Source organism: Lissotriton vulgaris, chromosome 10, assembly GCF_964263255.1.
Source record: "Lissotriton vulgaris chromosome 10, aLisVul1.2, whole genome shotgun sequence".
Lineage (NCBI taxonomy): Eukaryota > Metazoa > Chordata > Amphibia > Caudata > Salamandridae > Lissotriton > Lissotriton vulgaris.
In genome coordinates, this window is record NC_141698.1 from 1063606244 (window position 1) to 1063627362 (window position 21119).

Below are 21119 nucleotides of genomic sequence, written 5' to 3' on the forward strand. Positions count from 1 at the left end.
AAATAAAACGAATTCCCACACTATCATAAATACTCAATAGATCCGCTCGCTACTGAAATAATTTAAGCACATACAGTTGCATTTACAGTAGCATCGTTTGAATTCATTAAGAATATTAATGCAGTTTTTTTATCGCTATCTGTATGCACATATAAATATTTGAAAACAAAATGAGCATGATCATCTTTATAATATGTACCATATAGAAGTATATGACTGTGTCTCAATACCTTCACGACAAAATGAGTGTAGTCCATTTCCACCGGAGATGCCTTTTTTTGCCCACACACATCATGCAGATCCACATCCGATCAATATCTGCAAATACTGACTTCTTATTTCAGATTCTAAAGCCATTTCCAGATGAAAATTGGGGAGTAAAGGAAGGGGGAGGATATTATCAAGCAAAACCTCACTGTACACAGGATAGGTTTCGCCCTTATGATAGTATATGTATCAACTGCCCTAGCAAATACATTGATTCTGGTTTTCAAATTTACTTGCAATTCAGGACTTTAGGCAAACCAATACAATACAATATGAGAGGTACTTGCCCTTGTCATAACTATATTCAGAAGAAAATTCCTTAAACTGTTTTCTGGATGGCTACTTTCGGAACACAGCAGCAGTTAATATATAGCACATTGTCTGAAAAAATGAAGCACACCAGACTGATTTCAGACTGAAATCTTTACCAATCACGTCTATCAGTCTGGACCGCCATGATAGATCGAGTAAGCTCTTCAACACTGAGGTTTCCAGTGCATCAAAAGATTGCGCAAGATATGAAAGCTACACAGGAGCAATATATATTGAGGTTATCGATGTTGTCATATAGAGCTTTAATACTGTCTACTAACCATAGCTTCAGTACTCTGCAAATAGTCCCTCCGCATTATTGAATTGAATAAGTCAGTTGCAACTTCTCTTGAAGTGTACCTCTCTCACCGGCTTGTTTCTGGATTGCTCCACGTCACCAAGGACCCTACGCTTCAATTCAAGACTCTTCTTTTACAAGTTATTCTTTTGAGGTGTGATTTCCCAAATGCATCAATATAGTGAACCAAAACTACAACTACCAGAATGCAAAAGCCTGTTCAAAGTAACCACTCAAGTATAGCCTTGTGTCGTTGGTGAAATAGAGTCATATATTATGTTGATTATCGACATGTACAGCAAGACATTTGTGAGTTCGTACTAGATGCATAGGAAGGGCACATCGCCATTTTCTCTCAACTTCATGAATTTCCCAAAGAACATCATTTGTGTGTTTCCCGGATTCGCCATAAGAAGATTCCACCCACCATGTTCTTAAAATTTAAAGCGAGATAAGTGAAAAATGTGAAAAGAATTTTAAAGTTGAATGTTGAAATACTGGGTAATATGTCTTATCAATTACATTTAGTGGCATGTAGGGATGTCACATGGCGTCTTTTTTTACCAACAAGGCCAGTATTTTTATAAAGAGACAAAAACATTCAATGACACAAACTGCTAACTTATATTCAACCGCATTAACTCACAGATTGTCCAAAGTCAGACTAAAGTCCAATTTCTCATATTACATTTTATCCATTTAACTCAAACTTGTTTTAGAGCGTTTAAGTTCTTTCTTTGTTAACTGTATAGTGGTTTGGCTGATTGTTGCATACTTACACAGGCCTCGGAAAATTACAAAAAAAGTTACTAGACCTGCAGGTCTATGGACTTAAATAATCTACTCGACCTATTTGTAATGCTCGACCCATAAACTGGTTTCAAATGTTGTGATCGTGTGCAAATAATTTAATTCATTGAGCCGCCATTTTCTATGTTATTATATATGAGAGCACCTTCAAATGTGCGCGTTCAGCATGTCTGCTGTACAAAAAAAGCTCTTTGGTTTGATTTACTAGACTAAATGTTCTTTCCATATAGAATACACATCTAGCCACATATACAATACACATGACCCTTGGCTTGCCTCTCAGCTCATTAATAGCATTTTCATCAGGGCGGTGACAGGAACGTTTCTAAAATCATGTTTAAAAAACATCACTTTTAATAAATACATAACCAAAGCATGAAGTGGTAACACACTGGCATTTGTAATCAGCAGTTTTTACATTGAAATGGCGATAAACTTTCCCACTAGCATGCAGCTTTATTTATAAAACTATATAGTGTACAAATAATGTTTGGAAATAGAGTTTCTGTAAATATGTGTCATTTGCACATCACCAAGAAAAGTGTTCCAGTTTGTTTTGCTCCATGTAACTTTTTGTTTGCATCACACTTCTTAATTACAAAAACATTCCTGATATATTTTGAAATATTTTTAATATTAATTAACAGGCTATTTATTTAAATATTGTGTTAGTGAAAAATAACTAACATCTTAAAACAACTCACTTGACAAAAACCTCTAACTCTGGTAAGATAGAGAAAAATAAACCGAATTTTCTAAGCAGCAATTAGTTGAAAGACAAACTGATATTTGGCCTCTTTCCTTGAACAGACAGCAAACGTGTCAAGATAAAAAACAAGATTTAATGGCATCTTTATTGCTCATTCACTTTCTGAATGAACAGAACATTTGTCCCTTTGCTTTCCAGCCTAAATTTACTCGCTAGTTGGACTGGTAGGTGCTAAAAATATCTCGACCTGATACAATTTTACTAGCAATGGTGAGTAGATTTCTCTAGGCCCGATAAATCATGTACTTTCTTTGAGGACAGCCTTTTATCTTGTGTAAAGTTACAAAGGGTAGCCCAGAATTCCTCCCAGAAACCATTTTACATTTGTAGGTCAGAGTATTTGGGTTTCCTAGGAGCTTGCTCAAAACTTGCATCAATACCGTTGCCTTTAACTACACTACACAACCCTCTCGCTTCCTACTCGCCTCTAGATTCCAAGTCACACCACAACCCCCACTCACTTAAAATGCAATACTTTTAACCTCTCCCAACAATCATGCCCCACCTATCTATACTACTATTATAAAGAGAGAACTGTGTCCTTTGAGGCGGGTAAACTCAAAAAGTACACCACCAATCGCAACACCCAATACAGCGTTGGAAAGGGGGGGTCCAGTGGATGGACATAGGCTATAAAAATAAATAAAAATAAACGTTATTTAAAAAATAAACAATAAAAAAAAGTAGTCCCTAAGAAGTAGCGCCGGCCGTGTGTGCTAACAACGTGCGTGCTGACATCATCGGAGGACAGGAACGCGAGGAGGAGCGGACAACAGCGCGGGGAGGAGCGGAAATCTTAGCCAGACTGGAGGGAATGAGGTACGTGAACCGCGGGGAAGAGCGGTGAAGTAAGGCGGACTGGAGCGGAATGGAGGACAACAGCGCATGGAGGAGCGGAGAACGTAGCAAGACTGCAGCGCCATGAGGTATGTGAAACGCGGGGAGGAGCGGTGAAGTACGCGGGGAGGAGCGGTAAGACTACAGCGGGGCGTGTAGCCTGGCTTGGTGTAGTGGGGGGCGGTGAAGTGAGGCGGACTGGAGCGGGATAGCAAAATAAATGATAGGTTTTAAAACGGCTTTCACATTTGGTGCAGACATTTAAGTGAGAGTAGTGGGGGGCGGTGAAGTGAGGCGGACTGGAGCAGGGACCTTGGTTTGAGCGACTGGGAGCAAGCGCTGAGGTAAGGTGCACGCAAGCCTGAAATGCTGCCCCCAGCCCCCTTCTGCCCCGGGCAACACTGGGGCGGGCTGCTAGTATATCATAAAATACTCCCCTTTAGAACTCCAGCCAGCCAACGTTGACTCAGTCAAATAAAACTCTCTGCTTGGGAAATGCAATGTTACCTCAACACAAACCACTGATCAACTCAGTGCTTGACATGACAATCAATTAAATCCAAATCGTTGCACTCCTGGTGTTGCCAGGAGCACAAAGAGAAGGAGAAATATAAACTGTAGGTCAAAAAAAAACTTGAGCAAATCCTAGTTTATCTCTGACTTGGATACCCTAAAAATTGCTGAAGACTGCTTAGCTATTATAGTCATATTTTAGATCATTTATTTCACAGAAAGGTTTCGTTTTCTTTTTAATCATCTCTTTTTTCTATTAACCCTACAGTTTAGATGTTTTCCCTTTCAGAGAGAGCGAGCACTTTGGTGGCAATGCTGTGTCTACGAGCCCAAGACCCTGTTCCACAGCAGTTCCAATGGAGAGATTGACAAGCACTCAGATGTGGCAAATCAATGTCAAATCTTGTTTTTGAATCAAGCAATGCAGCTACATAGCTTAGTCAACAACAAGCCTTTTTCAACACAAAAGAGTGCCCAGCAGAGTGCCCAGCATCCAAAAGAATATATGTACTCAGCCTTTGGGCCTACATCCAAACCCTAACCTAGCCAGAATCTTGCCAGAGATTGTTTTAACCATCAACCTATACTTGCCCTTTTCATGTCCCGACTATAACCTTGTGTATTAACCTTAGTTTGATTAGTATGTACCCTTAATCTTTACCCTAACTCTAAAACTATCTTAACCTTAATTTAACCCTATCCTCCACTTAACAAAACGTTATGTGACTTACAAAACGCAAATCATGAATTGCCCTTTTTGGACACAGACCCAAAACAGTATGCTTTGCCAAAACAATGACACTTGTCTGTATTATCCCTCTTCCCTGTGTGCCTGCCTCAGAATTTGCTCTTGACTCCATTGTCTGCTGGATATATTGGTGTCTGGCTCAGCAGGAGTAGATCATGCTCTGGTTAGGATGGAGATTGACACTCATGGTGGAAACCCGTTAGAAAAACGTGTGAACAATATTAGACAAATCCAGAGAATCTGTAAGAAACCAGTCGTTAACGTCACCTGTCCGAAAGGGGGTCAGGAAACACAGGAAGACCGTTGCTGGGGACTGACCCTTAGCCTCCCCCTTGGTGGGAAGAATTAAAAAGAATGTATATTTTTTTTTAATCAATGTTGTGCCTACCTCAATCAGTAGATCATCCTCAATAATTCAGCACTGTGGAAATGAGGTGGGACGAAATCGGTATGCAGCCAGTTTTAGATTAGCCAGTACCAAAACACTAGGAAAGAATCACAGCGACTCCTCTGTGCCAACTTCTGTAGATGTTTTTGCAGGACTTCTACACCCACATTTGACCTTTAACACCATTATTACAGAAAGGAGTGATCGGTTCCCACGAAAATGGAGGTTTTGCAATGTTGCAGTGTTATGTTATTCAAATGTGAAACCACAGTGCACATTGGAAATGGGTGCACTATGTGTTGCAGTGAAAGTAAAAGGGTGGCAATCAAAACCATCAGCAAAAATGCTGCACTATTTGCTCATCATTCTAAAACACATACACGTTTCTGAAGTGGAATGTATGGTGTATTACAAGAAACTACTAGTTTTGAAGATACTTCTGCTATATAGCAGTATATTTTGGAGGATGCTCCTCAGCAAGGTATATTATCAGACCACAAGAGGCTGTTATTTTCCGAGTCGATTTGATTCAAAATCTTTATTCAGCGCAGTCAAAATAGTCTATAAAAGAGCAGTAAATAAAATACAGCAACAATTAATTTAAAAATAAAAATACAACCATACAATGTTAAAAACAGTGCAACTAAAAAGAGCCAAGTTCCAGCCTCAATGCTACAATTAGAACTAAATACTTTTCCTAATTTGGATCGCCCCTCAAATGTATAAAGCTATGCTACATCATAAAAAGCGGTCCTCCAATGCACACTCTAATGCACACTGAAAACGTAAAGTAGCATTATAATCCCTAATATTATGTGCAACAAAATAGGTTTCCGATAAAATTTCCTTAGGTCATTATAGACACTACATAATAGAATAAAGTGCTTAGTGATAGGTTTCGGGATACCACCACATACATGGGCATGGTACCATGTCCCAAGGCCACTGATCCATAGTGGGAAAAGTGACAAGAAGATGAGCTATGCCCAAACCAGCCTAGTCCGAACAAAGTGGTGCTGGGTATTGATCACCAGGGACAGGTATGATTGAAAACCCTCTTGGAAAGCATTCAATATACAGGAAACAGCTGTAGGTTTCTTGGACTCGACAAGGTTCCTATTTTCACACGCGACTGTGGAATTTTAATTTGCGATCTGAACATTATCTGCGCCAGCTTGTCACCTATGTACTACGTGCACGGCAGCCATTTTAGATATCATGGTCTCCCTGTCCACGATCGATCGCCAGCACGTCCCTCTGACCCAGCAAGCATCCTCCGCGCACCCTGACTCCCCCTCCCTCCTCCTCCTTATGAGCATGACCCTTCTGCATGACCCTGTCCTTGGGAGTCACGCCAACGCCTGACCAACACCTCCTCTCCTCCCATGAATGCCCCTCTGTTGATAAACCTCCCTCCTGCGCTGGATTATCCACGCAGCATGAATACCACCCCATTGATGGCCCCTCACCCCGTGTCCAACTGTCCACACAGGTCCGAGGCCATCGCCTAAGCCGGGAGATATCATTTACTGCCCTTTATTGTATGAGGTCGCTCTCCTTCAAGGGTCCCTCTATTGATCCAGGCCTCCCCACCCCCTGTGACATGATCAGGCGCACACATCCTAAGACTCGACGAAACACTCAGCTGCGTGATGACCCCCTCCTCTTATCAGCAGGTTGAGGACCTCTATTGTGAAGGTATATGGGGGTGGGATTAACACGAGGATTACGGGGATGTCTTTTCCTTGCTTTACAAAGTTCTGATTGTGGTGAAGGAAGGTCACATGCCATAAACCAGTGTATAAGAGGCCAGGCCTCGGAGAGGCTGTTATAGCACCTCGAGACGATACCTTGTTGTCTGATCTGATGTGTTCTGCTCCGTCGGAATAAAACTTCTGTTTCCTGCCTTCTGGTCTCCGGCGCCTGCCTCATTGCTTGGTAAACTTGAATGGTACAAGGGCGGTTAGCGCCGAGCAAATCCTGAGAAAGGTCCTAGCCCTACCTTTTTCAACACGACACCTACAAATGAGGCCTTAGCCTCGCTCTTGTGAAAAGCAAGCATTCTGTGGGAATCTTGGAGCACAGGGAGATCGAATAATGATTTGATCGTTTTGTTAATATAAGAAAGTCATGGGAAATTAAAGGCGTGATCTAGTGCTAAACGATCCAACATAATGGATTTCCTAAAGGCCATTTCAGGTTTTGCCCAGATTGAGTGCCAGAGTGGAATTGGCTTGGACAAGAGTACGCCCTCTGGGTGAGTTAGCCATACCTCTTTACGAACGATAAAACATGGTATGGAGGCAGACACCTAAGAAAGGTGTACTCCTCGACCTGAAGAGGACCACAAGGCATATGGCCCCACAAGCCTCCTCCATATTTAGCAGCTGACAATGCTCTGGCCTCATAGATCTTTACCAGTTCCTTAATGGGATGGTTACCAAATTTAAGGGAGAATCTGAAGTCTCTCTCTCGCAAACTCAGTATAGTTTCGATTGAGCACTTTGTATGTATTGGGACCATGAGCCACTATTGTTCAACTGTGTCTTCAGTTTCTGCAAAATGACAGAGTTCCTAGACATGAGGACTGCACGTCGTTGGAGCACAAAGCACAGCAACCAAACGACCAGCAACTATAGTGGGGCCAGGAGGCTACCCAGCCCGATTCCTCTCTTGATTTTAAACAATGGAGAATATTCCCAATTGGGCATGTAGAGGACCTTAGCATATAAATTCTAGTACAACCGAGACAGAAAAACCTCAATATACTCAGGGGCACCAATTGAAAGCAATGTATGCCAGATGATAGAGTAATCCACCAAATCGAAGTCACTGCTAAGGTCAGCAAGGCACAAATGGAAAGGGCCTAACTATGCCTTAGTATATTTCCAAATAAGCAGGTCGAATTTCACACCCTGCTCCACTGTCCCAAACTCCCTTCTAAATCCATACTGGGCCTTTGGGAGAATAGAATTACCGGCGGCCCACTGCTCCAGTCTTTGTAGGAGAACCCTACCCATGAACTTCGCAGAGGAATCCAAAAGGGAGATGGGATTATAGCACTTCAGGTAGGATCTATCCCCCTTCTTAAAAATGGGCACTATGATGGAGTTGGTTTAACTGAAAGCAATGATGCCATCGGCAGCCACGTTAAACACTCAAGTCAGAATGGGGGCCCAGAGTTTACCCATAGCTCTATAAGCACACCGTCTAGACCAGAAGCTTTACCCTCACCCCTACATTCTAGAGCAAGAAGGACCTGCTGCAAGCTGGATTGATACTCTTACATACATCCAGGGAAACATTGCTCATAAGGGAGTCAAAGAGTAGTTTTTTTTTTTTTTAACGGGGCATTAACTGTACACCAAAACAGGGTAACATTGTACGTCTCATCTACCTGAGCCAAATTTGGCCATGTCTTTTGGCAATTACCAACTTCTACATTACACACAGACGATCAACCGCCGTCCATTTCACTGAGGTAGGAATTACCACAAAATTAAGAACAAGGTAACTAGCAGAAGAGATCATTAAAAATTGATCGATTGTAGTGTGGACTCCTCTACCAATAAAAGAGAAATTCTGCTCCTTGCTTGCTCACCGTGTTACACTTCTACATTAGAAAAAAAATATTTAAAAATTAAGGAGGTTAAAGACTTCCCAAAGGCACAGTGTGGAAAGTGTCAAACACTCGCACCCACTGAGTTGGTTATGCCACTCACACTTCGCCTGAAGAGGGCATGTTTGGATGTTCAAATCGCCAGCCCAATAGATGGGATAATTAGAGTGGATAGGGCGCAAAACCGCATTGAAGTCCACATCAGGGGTGGAAAAAAATATCACTATGTGAAGAAGCAAACACATTATTATAAAAGTTGATTACCATCAGTTCCTACCTACCTCTGAATGACAACAACACAAATTGATAATGAGGGCAAACAATAGCGGACCTTTTAATAATAACAGCTAGCAGATTGGAGGTTAAATCGGCAAACCACCTTTGGCCCAACCATGCGGAGACAGGGCGGCTGCAGAAAAAAAAACGAGAGACAAACTGTTCTACATGGGTAGGTTCAACAAGCCAGGTTTCCTGGAGGCATATTGTATGTGAGATGGAAGTAATGTTGACCCATTGGTTGGGCTTAATTTGTTTTGAGCACAAAAATGATCCATGAGGTGAAGTGGCAGATCCCTTTATAACTAGAATATGTTAATGTTGAAGGTAGGACAGGAGGGCTAAATAACCTAGGTTGAGCCTTCGTAACTAGCAAGGAAGAATTAGAGGAAACAGGAGCAGTACGGTCAGCTATGGGCTCAAAGTTAAGGCAGGGAAATGACCGGTCTAGTCAACAGGACCATCCAAATGAGTACATAGGGGAATTCCCTCAGAGGTAGGACGTCAATCAACCTCATGTAAATGACTCAAAACCTTGAACCTATTTGATAAGGAAACATAGGGTGAACAATCAACGAAAATGGGCTGATCTTGGGTATGGGTCATCAGGTACTTGAGGAACGTGGCAATAGAAATAACCCAGGGGAAGAGTGTAATGCTGCCAAAATTTGAGGTATAAGACAAGATCTCTCCCGCAAACCTTCAATGTTTCAAGTTAATGATAGCACAGTCCCCCTTAAAGATTTTTTGGTAGGACCAATCCACCCAACCCTTAATGTCAGCAAAATTTGGTCAGCTTTGGAATCGGGAAAAACAAACTTAGACTGTAACCACTGAAGAACTTTATTCCTTAATCGGACAGATGACTCAGTTATGCCCAGGGGAGGGACATTGGTCAATATTACCACATAAAGACAACAGACAGGGGGTAACTTGATGGTGACTATGGTTAGAAAGCCCCCCCCCCTCTTTGCTTTGTGTCCTCATAGTCCCCAAATCTTGGGGGAGACGTCCCGAAAAGGTTTCAGGTGGGCAAAGGCTGCCAGTATTTCTGGCCAGATTGTTAATACCAGCCTTTGGAACTGAGTGGATTGCAAGTCCTTTGCAGGGCCAGGAAGCCAAGATCAAATCCCTCAACGAAGTAGAAGGCCCTTCTATGCTGCAAGACCCAGGGGCAGCTCTGATTTGGCTATGTTGTGCAGGATCGTGGTACGGTACAGAGGAAAAGGCAGCCTGAATGACTATCCTTAGGGCAATTGGGATGGTTTGATCAGTTGAAGGCAAATCGAGGCCAGAATGCAACACCCCGGTTGCCATCATGTAAGTAGACTGAACTACCTGGGGTGGTAAAGTGCATAGCTTTGATCCTTCATAAAAGTTCTTTGATTCCCCCTAACGTGCATAAATAGGAGAAAACAAACTTTCAACTACCCCTCTCACACAGTCCAAACGTTTCCCCTGAAAAAGGTCCACCTCTACAGCAGAAAATGAAGTAGACTCGCTGGGCCAGAATCAATGGCGCTGGATTGAGTCTGAAGGGGCGGGTGTGATTTCCTTACCCCTTAGCGTCTTTTGCATTTGGCTAGAGGGCGGCTGTTGTGGGGGAGGTTAAAGCCATACTGTTACGACCAAGGTCAATAGGAGGGACAAATGTAGGGAGGTGAGGGCGCTAGCAATATGCAGGCACTGAAACAGTACCACTAACAGACTGAGAAGCTGTCTCTACAGATGATGTTACCCCAGGAGCTGCTGCCATGGTAGCAAATATGCGGCACTCATCATGCTCAATTTCCTTATTTTAAGCACCCACTGCCCGCTTGATATAACAGTCCAGGGAAGAAGAATTAGGGCCAGTTTCAGCTAGAATAGGTCTTTGTGCTTTACCATTGTGAGGGCAGAACAATATGAATAAAAACAACAGCACCTCTGAATCCTTGAAGACAAAAGCCAAGGAGGTGGCCCAGCCAAGCCTCTTCCGAGCGCAGACTGTCCCGCTCTTGCCCTGGGTGGGATGCGAAGCACTTTTTAAGCACTGATTTGGTAATGTGGGCTGCCCCACCTCCTTGCCAACACAGAGGGATGTTGGGGGGACGTAGCCCTACCCCACCCTGCCAGAAACAGAGTCACAGCACTTGGTAGTACCAGTGCTGAAGATTATTTAAACCAGTTTTGAAAATGTTATTTATTTAATTTATCAAGGCACCTTTAGCCAAAGTGTGTAAACAAGGAGCAGTACAAGTAAAAGAACACACTATCAACCCAAACAAACCACAACCAAGGCCAGGACGTAGGGCGGGTAGACAGTGGATTTTTTTTAACAAAGATACAAGTGATGACAAAGAAGCAGCAACAATTGAAATTGGTTTTTTTCGGAGGCAAGATGGCGGAGTGAAGACGCCACGGAGAGGACGAACTCATGGGAGCTCCGGACCTGTGAGCTGATTGCTACTCGAGAGACGCGAAAAGCTGAGAAAGTGATATACGTTATACGGTATACGCTATACGCTAAAAGCTGAATGTTACCAGGAAGCGTTTGGATATTCATAGCTGGGAAATGCTATATCAAGACGGCGGCGGCGTGCAAAGTGCAAAGTTCCTGAAAAACCTCAAAGCCCGTCTGCCGGAGAGTGCATGAAGAGAAACGGAGGAAAAATAACTAAATAAATAAAACTGTAAGTTAATCCCGTCTACCTGCTGCCAGGGGCTGCGGCGCGGCACGGTGCTGAGTCGGATTCCTTTGCCTTTTCGTTTGGGACCTTGGAGACTTACCGGATTGCCACCGCAGGAAGGTGGAAAGCGGAGGGCGGCGACGGCAGAAGTTGTGGGCTGTTAGTCGGAAGTTGAGAACGGACTGCATCGGCGGCCAAGGCGAAGAGCTGGTTGAAAAAAGCAGCAGCAGTAGCGGCAGGGGATTGAATTGAAACGTGGGAGCTGAGTGTGTTTTTGTTTCAAGTTTGTTTCAAGCACAGGTACATTCTATGCTTGGCTCTGAGGGGCTACAGATCCAAGTTACAGCCTGAGAAGCTTATCAGGTTAATAAGGCTACCGTGAAGATAAAGATAAAGATACTGAGCCTGTTTGCCTGCTTGTAATATTTACATTTCTCTGCAAATCACTGAGCATTATTATATTTCTATTTTTTAATTGCTTGATTTGGAGGATATCACGGAGAGACTGACTATAATTTCAACTGTAAAACTATAACTGATATTAAAATACAAAAAAAAAAGGTGCTTTAAAGGCGCAGGTACAGACTTGCCTGTCCACTCACCTGCTATATATAAAAAAAAAATTCTCTGCTAAGCTTTGCTAAGATTGCCAGGTTCCAGGCGAGGGATTTGTTACTTGGTGGCCGTGGGGACGCAGGACTACCTCAGGCTTGACGGCTTTTGGCAACTGCTTGGTGCTGGGTGTGAAAAAAAGGGGAAGGATATTAGGAATATCAGCATTAAATTGTATTGATGGCGCCCAAGCACACTAGGGGCAGAGCTAATAGAGGTACTCCCCGGAAAGATGGAAGGGATGAGGCGATTTCACCAATATTTAAACCAATCTCGCCAGCAGTGGTAGCAAGGACGCCACGCTTAACGGAAAAGCAAAAAACAGTTCAACAACCTCTGGTTACACTAACAAATGCTAGAGCTATAGCAGTGAGTGCTAAAAATAAAGATGAAGAAGAACCAAAAGACAAAGGCAATTATTAAGGTAGCGGAATGTCTACTGATACAATTACTGACACTACTAAATCAAACTCAGCTAAAAAGACAGATACAGGGAGCTGTAGTCTTGTACACAAGGAGAACCGGCCAGCGCTTCATGAAACCAATGAAACCAATGGGGACAAAGAACAGGCTATGGAAACTACTACGGACATTACTACCAAACTTGCTCTACAACCTTCTCAAGCTCTACCGATATCAGATTTGACTACAGGTGATGTGCAAATCAATGAGAGAACTGATAAATCTGGTTGTAGTAATGTTGATACTGAAATCGAGACATTTCTTGAGGATAATTCTGATGACTAGGATTATGAGGAATTTATTGAAGGAGGAGATTGTGAGAGAGCAAAAGATGCAGACAAGGATATGGATTATAATTCTGTTCATCTAAAATGTAGTAATTCTCCGCCTTCAAAAAAAGGGGGAAGACTAAAATAAAAGTTAAGAAAGGGGGGAGGAATATGAATCCCGCAGCTTTAATACCCACATTAATTTCGACCTCGGGCGGAGGGAACCTGATTAAAGACCAGAGCCCTTTAAGCAAATGGATCCAAGTTAAGAAAAGAGGGGCTAAAAACTTACCAACGACTCTCTCCGGAAACAACTCTATTGCAGAGATAAGCCTTGAACATTATTCAAAAAATCTGCAAAATCTGCAAAATACTTTGCTAGAGAATGTGGCTCTACTACTCCCGGATCAGGATCCACTAATACCTGCTACGGCTGCTCCCCTCGCTTCTGCGAATATAATACTTACTGAGAACATTATGGATGGTACTATTGGTGATATAGCAACGAGGCAGAAGGATAAACTTCCCGTACTTAAATCCCCTCATAGGGGCGTACCGGCAGGATACAACTGTTCTTTTTCTCCCTTACAAGATACGGCTAATACTTCATCCTTGGATCTAATTCTAAGAACATTAATGGCTCATCGTCAAGAAGTGCAAGAAAACTTTCTACAGCTAAGGGAAGATAATCATAAAATGCACAGTTGCCTGCAGGAAGTCACAAATAAATTGAGCGGGGTAACAAAAGAAGTCGAGGAATTACAGCAAAGGGTTGTTGAGGTTAACAAAACTTTAACTACTACTACGGTATCAACAGATCGACACACCGAAGAAATTGAGGTCCTGCAGAATAAGGTGGAGGATCTGGAAAATCGGCAGAGGAGGCAGAACCTGAGACTTTTTGGGATTCCGGAAGGCTCGGAAGGATCAGACGCAAGGGCCTACATAGTGAAAATATTTCAGAAGGACTCCCGGACTTATCCGATTGGGAGTGGGACTCGCAACTGCAGCGGGCACATAGACTTCCCATTACTCCCAGAACCCATGAGAGTAAATACCCACGGCCCTTTATAATTTATTTCGGCAACTTTTTGTTGCGACAAGCTGTCTCAATAAAAGCTAAACCTAGTACCCTCGTGACAATTGATAACTTAACTTTTTTTGTAAAATCTGATTTGAGCAAGATCAGTATGGACAAGAGATGGGGTTTACGTAAATTGATTGATCCCCTTAAATCACGTGGAGCCACAGTATATCTTCAGGAACCTGCTCGCCTCAAAGTAATAAAGTCAGGACATAGTCATTACTTCTACGATGAAAAAGAGGCTGAACAATTTCTTTCAAAAATGGACTCAAAGAGTTAAAATGAAAATGAGGGGGAGGGAATTAGAAATTTCATATGTGTAGTTACTGATGTTGGCATCTAAGGAGGCTACTTTTTGATGAATTCTTGGTTACTTTTTTGGTTTATGGGTATTGAGGTAGGAGAATATGAGATCAGCACGGAGGGATGGAGCTCCTGGGGAATCCTCTCTGAAAGGCTGCCTTTCCATCGGCAGTAGAAGATAGAGGGAAGCTTCCGGGTAGGTACAGGGGGGAGGGAACCAGCTGTCCCTGGGGCAGGTATGGGGGGGGACTGTGGGGAGAGGCTGGGGGGGGGGAGAAAAGGACAAGGCAAGGTTTAAGGTGGTTAACGTTAGAAACTGTAGACAGGGAATGTTATGGCAATTAATGAGAGGTGCAGAACGTTTTGCTTTATTAAGTATTTATAATGTTGCAATGTAGGTGTTTAGGTTGGAATGTTTCAGGTTTGAATAATAAGAACAAAAGGCGTATGGTGTATGAGGAACTTAAAATGTATGATCCACATTTAATTATGTTAACGGAAACGCATATTTGCTTTAAAGACAAGAAAATACTGAGTCAATTGGGATACGAGGTGGTGGTGTGCACTACTTTTAACGCTCCCATTAGGGGAGTTGCAATCTTGAAAAAAAAAGCAACCATGGGGGGTAGTGATTAAACCTGCTTCGGACAATGGAGTCCGGTGGGCCATTACTCAAATGCAGGTTGAGAACCGTAAATATGTTTTTTGTGCCATATACGGGCCAAATACTGATGACCCGCGCATCTTTGATTGGTTAAATATTGAATTGCTCTCGTGGGAGGGGGAACTTATTATGATGGGGGATTATAACTGCGTGCTAAACTATGAACAGGATGTGACTAAGAGATGTCTATTTAGACGCATGCGTAAAACTCGGGCGGCGATATTAGAACTAGCTCGGATACACAATGTAAAAGATGTATGGAGGAACTTGTATCCAGATCAACCTGGCTATACGTTTTACTCCTCACCCCCCAAACTGTATTCACGAATAGACTTGGCGTGGGTATCAGATGAGGTTATTGAGGTTGGACGTATGGAGATCTTTCCAAAGGTCCTGTCGAACCACAATCCAATTTTATTGTCATTCAGTATAATACAAAGGGACCCGGAAGTTAGACTGTTTACCTTCTCTAGATATATATTGGCAGACGCAGTTTTTGTCGGAACGCTGAAGGCGCATATTAAAGAATTTATTGAAATCAATTTAGATAGTGCATCACTTCTATCAGTCTGGGACGCTTGTAAAGCCTCTATTAGGGGGCTCGTGCAACAGTGCGTATACAAACAAAACGCAGAACAAAGGAAAAAGGATAAGATTGTAATAAATGGTATTTTGCAACTGGAAAAACAATTAGCCGACAATCTGAGAGCTGGTGGTTTGGGGGCGCAAGATATTGAACAATTAGAAACTAAATTAGTGACTGCACGCTCGACCCTAAAATGTGCTTTAAGGGAAAATAATAGCTGAAAGCTGCTTAAATATAAACTGGCACAATATGAATGTGGGGATAAGGTAGGAAAGGCCCTGGCTTACAAGGTGGCAGATGACCGAGCTACAACATTAGTCAAATCCATTAAAGGCCCTAATAATATATCATAAACCCAGCCAGTACAAATAATGGACCAGTTTGTAACATACTACAAAAATCTATACACCCCAGAGGGTAGCTGTACAGAAATGCAGATACAAATGTATATTAATAAAAATCTCCCAGTTCACGAATACCTAGATCAAGAATGTGTTAATGGGCTGGAGGAAGAAGTTACGTTAAAGGAACTGCACTATGCTGTTACCTCTCTCCCCTCTAATAAGGCTGCTGGTGAGGATACTCTCCCCATAGAATTATATAGAATTTGTGCAGATGAAATCTTACCACTTTTATGTTTAGTTATTCATTTAATTGGTGTCACTGGGCAGGTACCAGAATCGTGGAATACAGCTAAAATTATGTTTTTTCTTAAGAAAAATAAATCACCAACGGAATGCGGTTCTTACCGTCCTATATCATTGATCAACGCTGACGCTAAAGCGTATTCCAAGATATTAGCTCTTCGCATGGCCCCACTTATGCCGTTGTTGGTAAATTAACAACAACATGGTTTTGTAGCCGGGAGGGACACTACTACCCATGTTAACATGGCGATTACCGCCTTTGATGTTGCAGCAACTAATCACACCCCACTCGGTATGATACTTTTAGACGCAGAGAAGGCGTTTGACCGAGTGGGGTGGGATTACTTATGGGGGGTGATGAAACAATACGGCTTTAAAGGACGTTTCTTAAGAAGTATACAAGCTTTGTATAAGGATCCTAATGCCAAGTTTAGCTATGCAGGGGCTGTTTCATCTAAATTTTCAATCTTACGGGGGACACGGCACAGGTGCCCTTTGTCACCCCTACTCTTTACTCTTTCCATGGAGCCGTTTATTAATGCCCTTCAAGAGCAAGCTAAAATAAAACCTATGCATCATGAAGACAAAACTTTGAAAATCACTGTTTATGCCGATGATTTAGCCATTTACACTACCAATGTGGTAGAGGCACTGGTAGGGATCTCAGAAGAAGCTAATAACTTTGGGGCTATTGCAGGTTATAAACTTAACACGAATAAAACGCAAGTTATAATGAATTACCAGTCTAATCCTCAAGTTCCAGGATATTGTCTGGCTGCGGTTTATTTAGGGGTTAAAATTTCTTCAAAGATCTCGGATATAAACTTATTAAATTATGAACCTTTATTGAAAGAAGTGGCAGCTCTTTTAAAAAAGTGGCATAAGATTCCGCTTAACCTGTTGGGACGATTGAATTTGATTAAAATGAATATCTTGCCTAAATTCTTATATCTTTTTCGTTGTATTCCTCTGCGCGTTAATAATTTGCTTTTTAAAAAGTTGGACAGCATTATTAATAGCTTTTTGTGGGGCTATACGAAGCCTCGAAGATCGATGGCAATTCTGAAATTACCATTGGAAAAAGGGGGTCTTAACTTCCCTGATTTTAGAGCCTACTTTTTTGAACCGGCTTCGTAGTCTGTTTACTAGTTATAATCACATTTTTTTTCACCAATTCATGCTTGGCAGAGAGGCAAAACAATTTCTGGCAAAAGTGCAGGACCCGAATTATTTTAAACGCGTAAAATTCAAGACTGCACGGGATGCAGTACGTATTTGGAATATGATTATGATTAATTGCGAGACTTCTTTTTTTCACACTGACCTGTAACTTTGGGGTAATCCTGGACTCCCAGGGATTTTTTGTGATAATACTGGACGAGATTGGGCTAAATATGGTATTCTAAAACTGGGAGACTTATATGGTTCAAGTGGCCTCTTACAATTTGAAACTTTTGTTCAAATTACCGGAAATGATGCGTTTTAAGTATATTCAAATAAGGGACTATTTAATTCGTAAAATGAACTTGATATCTGTAAGTAGCTCAGATTTATGGAGTTGTTTTTATTCAGCAAATCGGATATCATTAATTAGTATGGGATAGTAGTGTTTAAATCAAAACAAGCTGGATGAAGCTCCTCGTTTAGCAATAAAATGGACTTCCATATTAGGATTCAATGCGACAACTCAGAACATTACAGCCGCTTTAGTAAACATTAATAAAGTAACTCATTCATCCAGTCTAATGCTCCAATCGTACAGAACAATATCTCACTTATACTATACACCACTGAGAATTTCCAAATGGGCACAAAACAATCTGAGCAGTGACCGTACTAAATGCCCTAAGTGTGGGCTGGTGGCTGCAGATATTGTACATATGATCTATACATGTCCGGTATTAACAGGGTATTGGTCGGTAATAGAAAACATTTTACATAAACAAAAAGTGATTAGTTTTGCACTATTAGCAGCCTCAATTTTACTTGCTATATATCCATCTAGCACAACCAACACAGATTTGTTAAACATTCTCTTGACCAGTGCTAGATTGGTTATTGTGAGAGCTTGGATCTCCCCGAACCCTCTTCATACAATGGAATGGTGAGCGTTAGTTAATGAAATGTATACAATGGAGGGCTCAATTGCAAGGAACCGGGGAATAAAATCAACCGGGAAGTTTGTTAAAATTTGGGGCACCTTTTTAGAATAGTACATGTTTTGTCAAAAATGTATTTGTTGATCACCTTGACCTGCTTGTCAATAAAAAAGGTAAAAAAAAAAAAAGAAGCAGCAGATCTGAGAGTTAAGGTAGCTGATTCCACATCATAAGAGCCAATGACTTGAATGAGAGAAAACGTGAAGACTCTTGAGTGAGAGAAGATATGTAAGGAGCAGTACGAATATATTGTTTAAAAACGATTCAAAGAAAGTTAAATGTGAATGGTGAAGACAAAGGTAACCAGTGAAATTATTGCAAATGGGGGTGGGTGGAACAGAAGAGCGAGATGGAAGAGAAAACAGAAGGTGAATGCAGCAAACCTCGAACTTTGCCAGTTATCATGATAGCTTCCACTGCAATTTCATACAAATTCTTATATAAATGTGTGAGATTATATTCATTACAATCTCTCCTATTTATTATGATCTAAAGGTGATGTGAAAAAATGTGTAGATGGAACAGTGATGAGTTGCGTCTGTATTTTCTCCAGACAAAGAATACTTCCTTTTGAAAAGTGTCTTCAAAGTAACATTTCATTGGAAATTAGCAACGTCACAATAAGAGAGTGCCTGTGAATCTTACTCTGGCCAAATATCTGAAAGGGGGTCTGAGGGGCACGACGTGCCCTTACTTTTTTAATTTTGGGAAAACTGTATATGTTTTGTCAAAAGTCAACCATCCCGGGAAGGTTAATTCCGGAAGCTGAAAAGCTTGCGCTGAAGTGTCTTCCTGTGCTGTGAAACTGAGGGAGGGGCAGACAGCTAAACAAGCCTTCTCGGCAGGGTACCCAATTGCCGGAAAGAAATGCAAATGTGCTTAAATGCTCAACCTGCACATGTAAAGGACACCTGGAAGCTGGTATTGACTTTAACTGATGTAATCACTTGAAGCTTCCTGGTGACACACATGTATTCATTTTGAGACATATTGTAAGGGAGCTACAAGCAAAGCTGTGAAGTGTGTGCTTTTAAAAGAGATGTATAAAAAAGCACTGCACTATGTACATCCTGCAAACGATCTATAGATTGGAAACACTTTTATCTTAAAGCTTTTTGCGCATTCTGTAGCAGCAGATCTTATACTATGTGTAATGCAAGTTTCAAATAATGACTTGCATGTTCATAGTGGTGTTGTGCACTAACTAATGGAGGTTTCATAATGTACGACATTGTATTTCCCAGTGATCAAAATTAATTTTCATTTACACAGTGTGTTATTTCACATGTATTTACCGGAAGGTGAAAGACTGAAAAAAAATACAGAAAATGTTGTTTTTTAGCCATGCCCACACCCTCACTCACCCCTTGCATGCAGCATCACATTTCCCATACTTTTTTAATGCACTTCGACCACTGACCTTGTGTTCCATTTATCACTATTTTACAAATGTCAGCACTGCAATATTACTGCCCTATATTTAACCACACTTGTATACAGAAGTGCAATGTGCAGCGGAAATAAAAATGTGTCAAATAGCTGTCATTTGGACAGGTACTGGGACATAAGAGAATACTTTGGAACGTGTTCTGAATGTGCATGCTCCACAATCCGCAAGGAACACTCAGAATGAACATTGTTGGTAAGACATAGACTCCCCCTCACCTTTAAGGTCATCCTTACTCTGAATGGGAAACTGTGCTTGTCCTGAATAATGATTGCACTCAAATGCCGACTAAATTAAAGTCAATAATAATCTGTAGTAAGTACCTCGTGGGATAGAAGATTAAGTCGCAACGTGTTTTGGGGTCTGCAGACGTCCTTTTATGGGGCAGGCTGAAGTGACAGCTTGTCCGCTAAGCCCCAATCAGTCACTGAAGTCAGCCTAATGTCAGTTGGCCGGTATCCATGCTTCAACGCAGGTCACTTAGCCATAACTTCATCACTTCCGGGTCGCGGTGGCATTAGAACCGATTCCTCCCACGGACAAACACGCTTTGGGAAGTCAATCTGGGAGTAGGAAGCCGCGGTAATGTGTAAGGTCGCCTAGGATTGGAGCGTTGGCAGCCCCTCAGCCAATCGCAATGCGCGATGAACATTCTGAAGTGCTGATTGGCTGTGAGGGCCGCACGAGCTTGTGTCCTTGGAGTGCTCCACACCACAGTCTAAGTGTTTGAAGCGGACTTGGGCTTGTCGGTTTAATGGAAGAGGGTCGGTCAAAGACGGAGCGATGGCAGCCTGTGTCGGACCGAGCAGGCTACCCTTCTCCCCCCTTCACTCTGACTGGCAATATGAAGAGGATATAGGGCGGAGGCGGCAGCTGACCCATAGTGATCGATCATTGAGCGTTGGTTGGTCCCAGTAAGGGGCCACCGCCGCAGCCGGTCAGTCAACTGAGGGATCATTCGTGACTGACCGCCGTTGGCTGCTTCAAATGTGCCTGAAGCTCAGGTGGCTGTTTTATGGGGCTCGGCCGGGTGTCAGAAGGATCAGGGGAAGGCAAATCTCAATGGCACGTTTGAATCTTTTTTATTGCATTTTCATCAAATAGAGAAATGCACAAGTTACAGAATGTAAAAGAAGAAACACCTAGAACACGTATCAGTCATATGAGCCGTCTCTGGTATGCGCAGTCCGCTCTCTTTAGTGTGTTAAAAGATCAATCTAGAAACTGAGTATTATTCTTTGGAATTCAGCATTGCGAAAGCAAACTTCTAATGTTAAACAACTGTTTCAGAAATAACCTTGAAAAAAAGACCGTTTAAGACTAGGAAATAAACTATAGGCATATTTAATTTTTTTGTAAGTCCCTATTAAAGTGGCACTG

The 21119-nt window shown here is 42.0% G+C and overlaps 1 protein-coding gene across 3 annotated transcripts in view; it reads right to left on the reverse strand.

The window, feature by feature from the left end:
* The window catches only part of CMC1 (C-X9-C motif containing 1), a 317771-nt gene extending 297467 nt beyond the window's left edge, over positions 1 to 20304 (reverse strand). The window contains exon 1 of one of the 3 annotated variants that reach the window (XM_086942117.1): positions 20063 to 20304. The gene's annotated coding sequence lies outside the window, so the exon portion shown is untranslated. The remainder of the gene's footprint in view (positions 1 to 20062) is intronic. The other 2 variants (XM_086942119.1, XM_086942118.1) reach the window with 2 other exon arrangements.
* Positions 20305 to 21119: the final 815 nt, after the last annotated feature.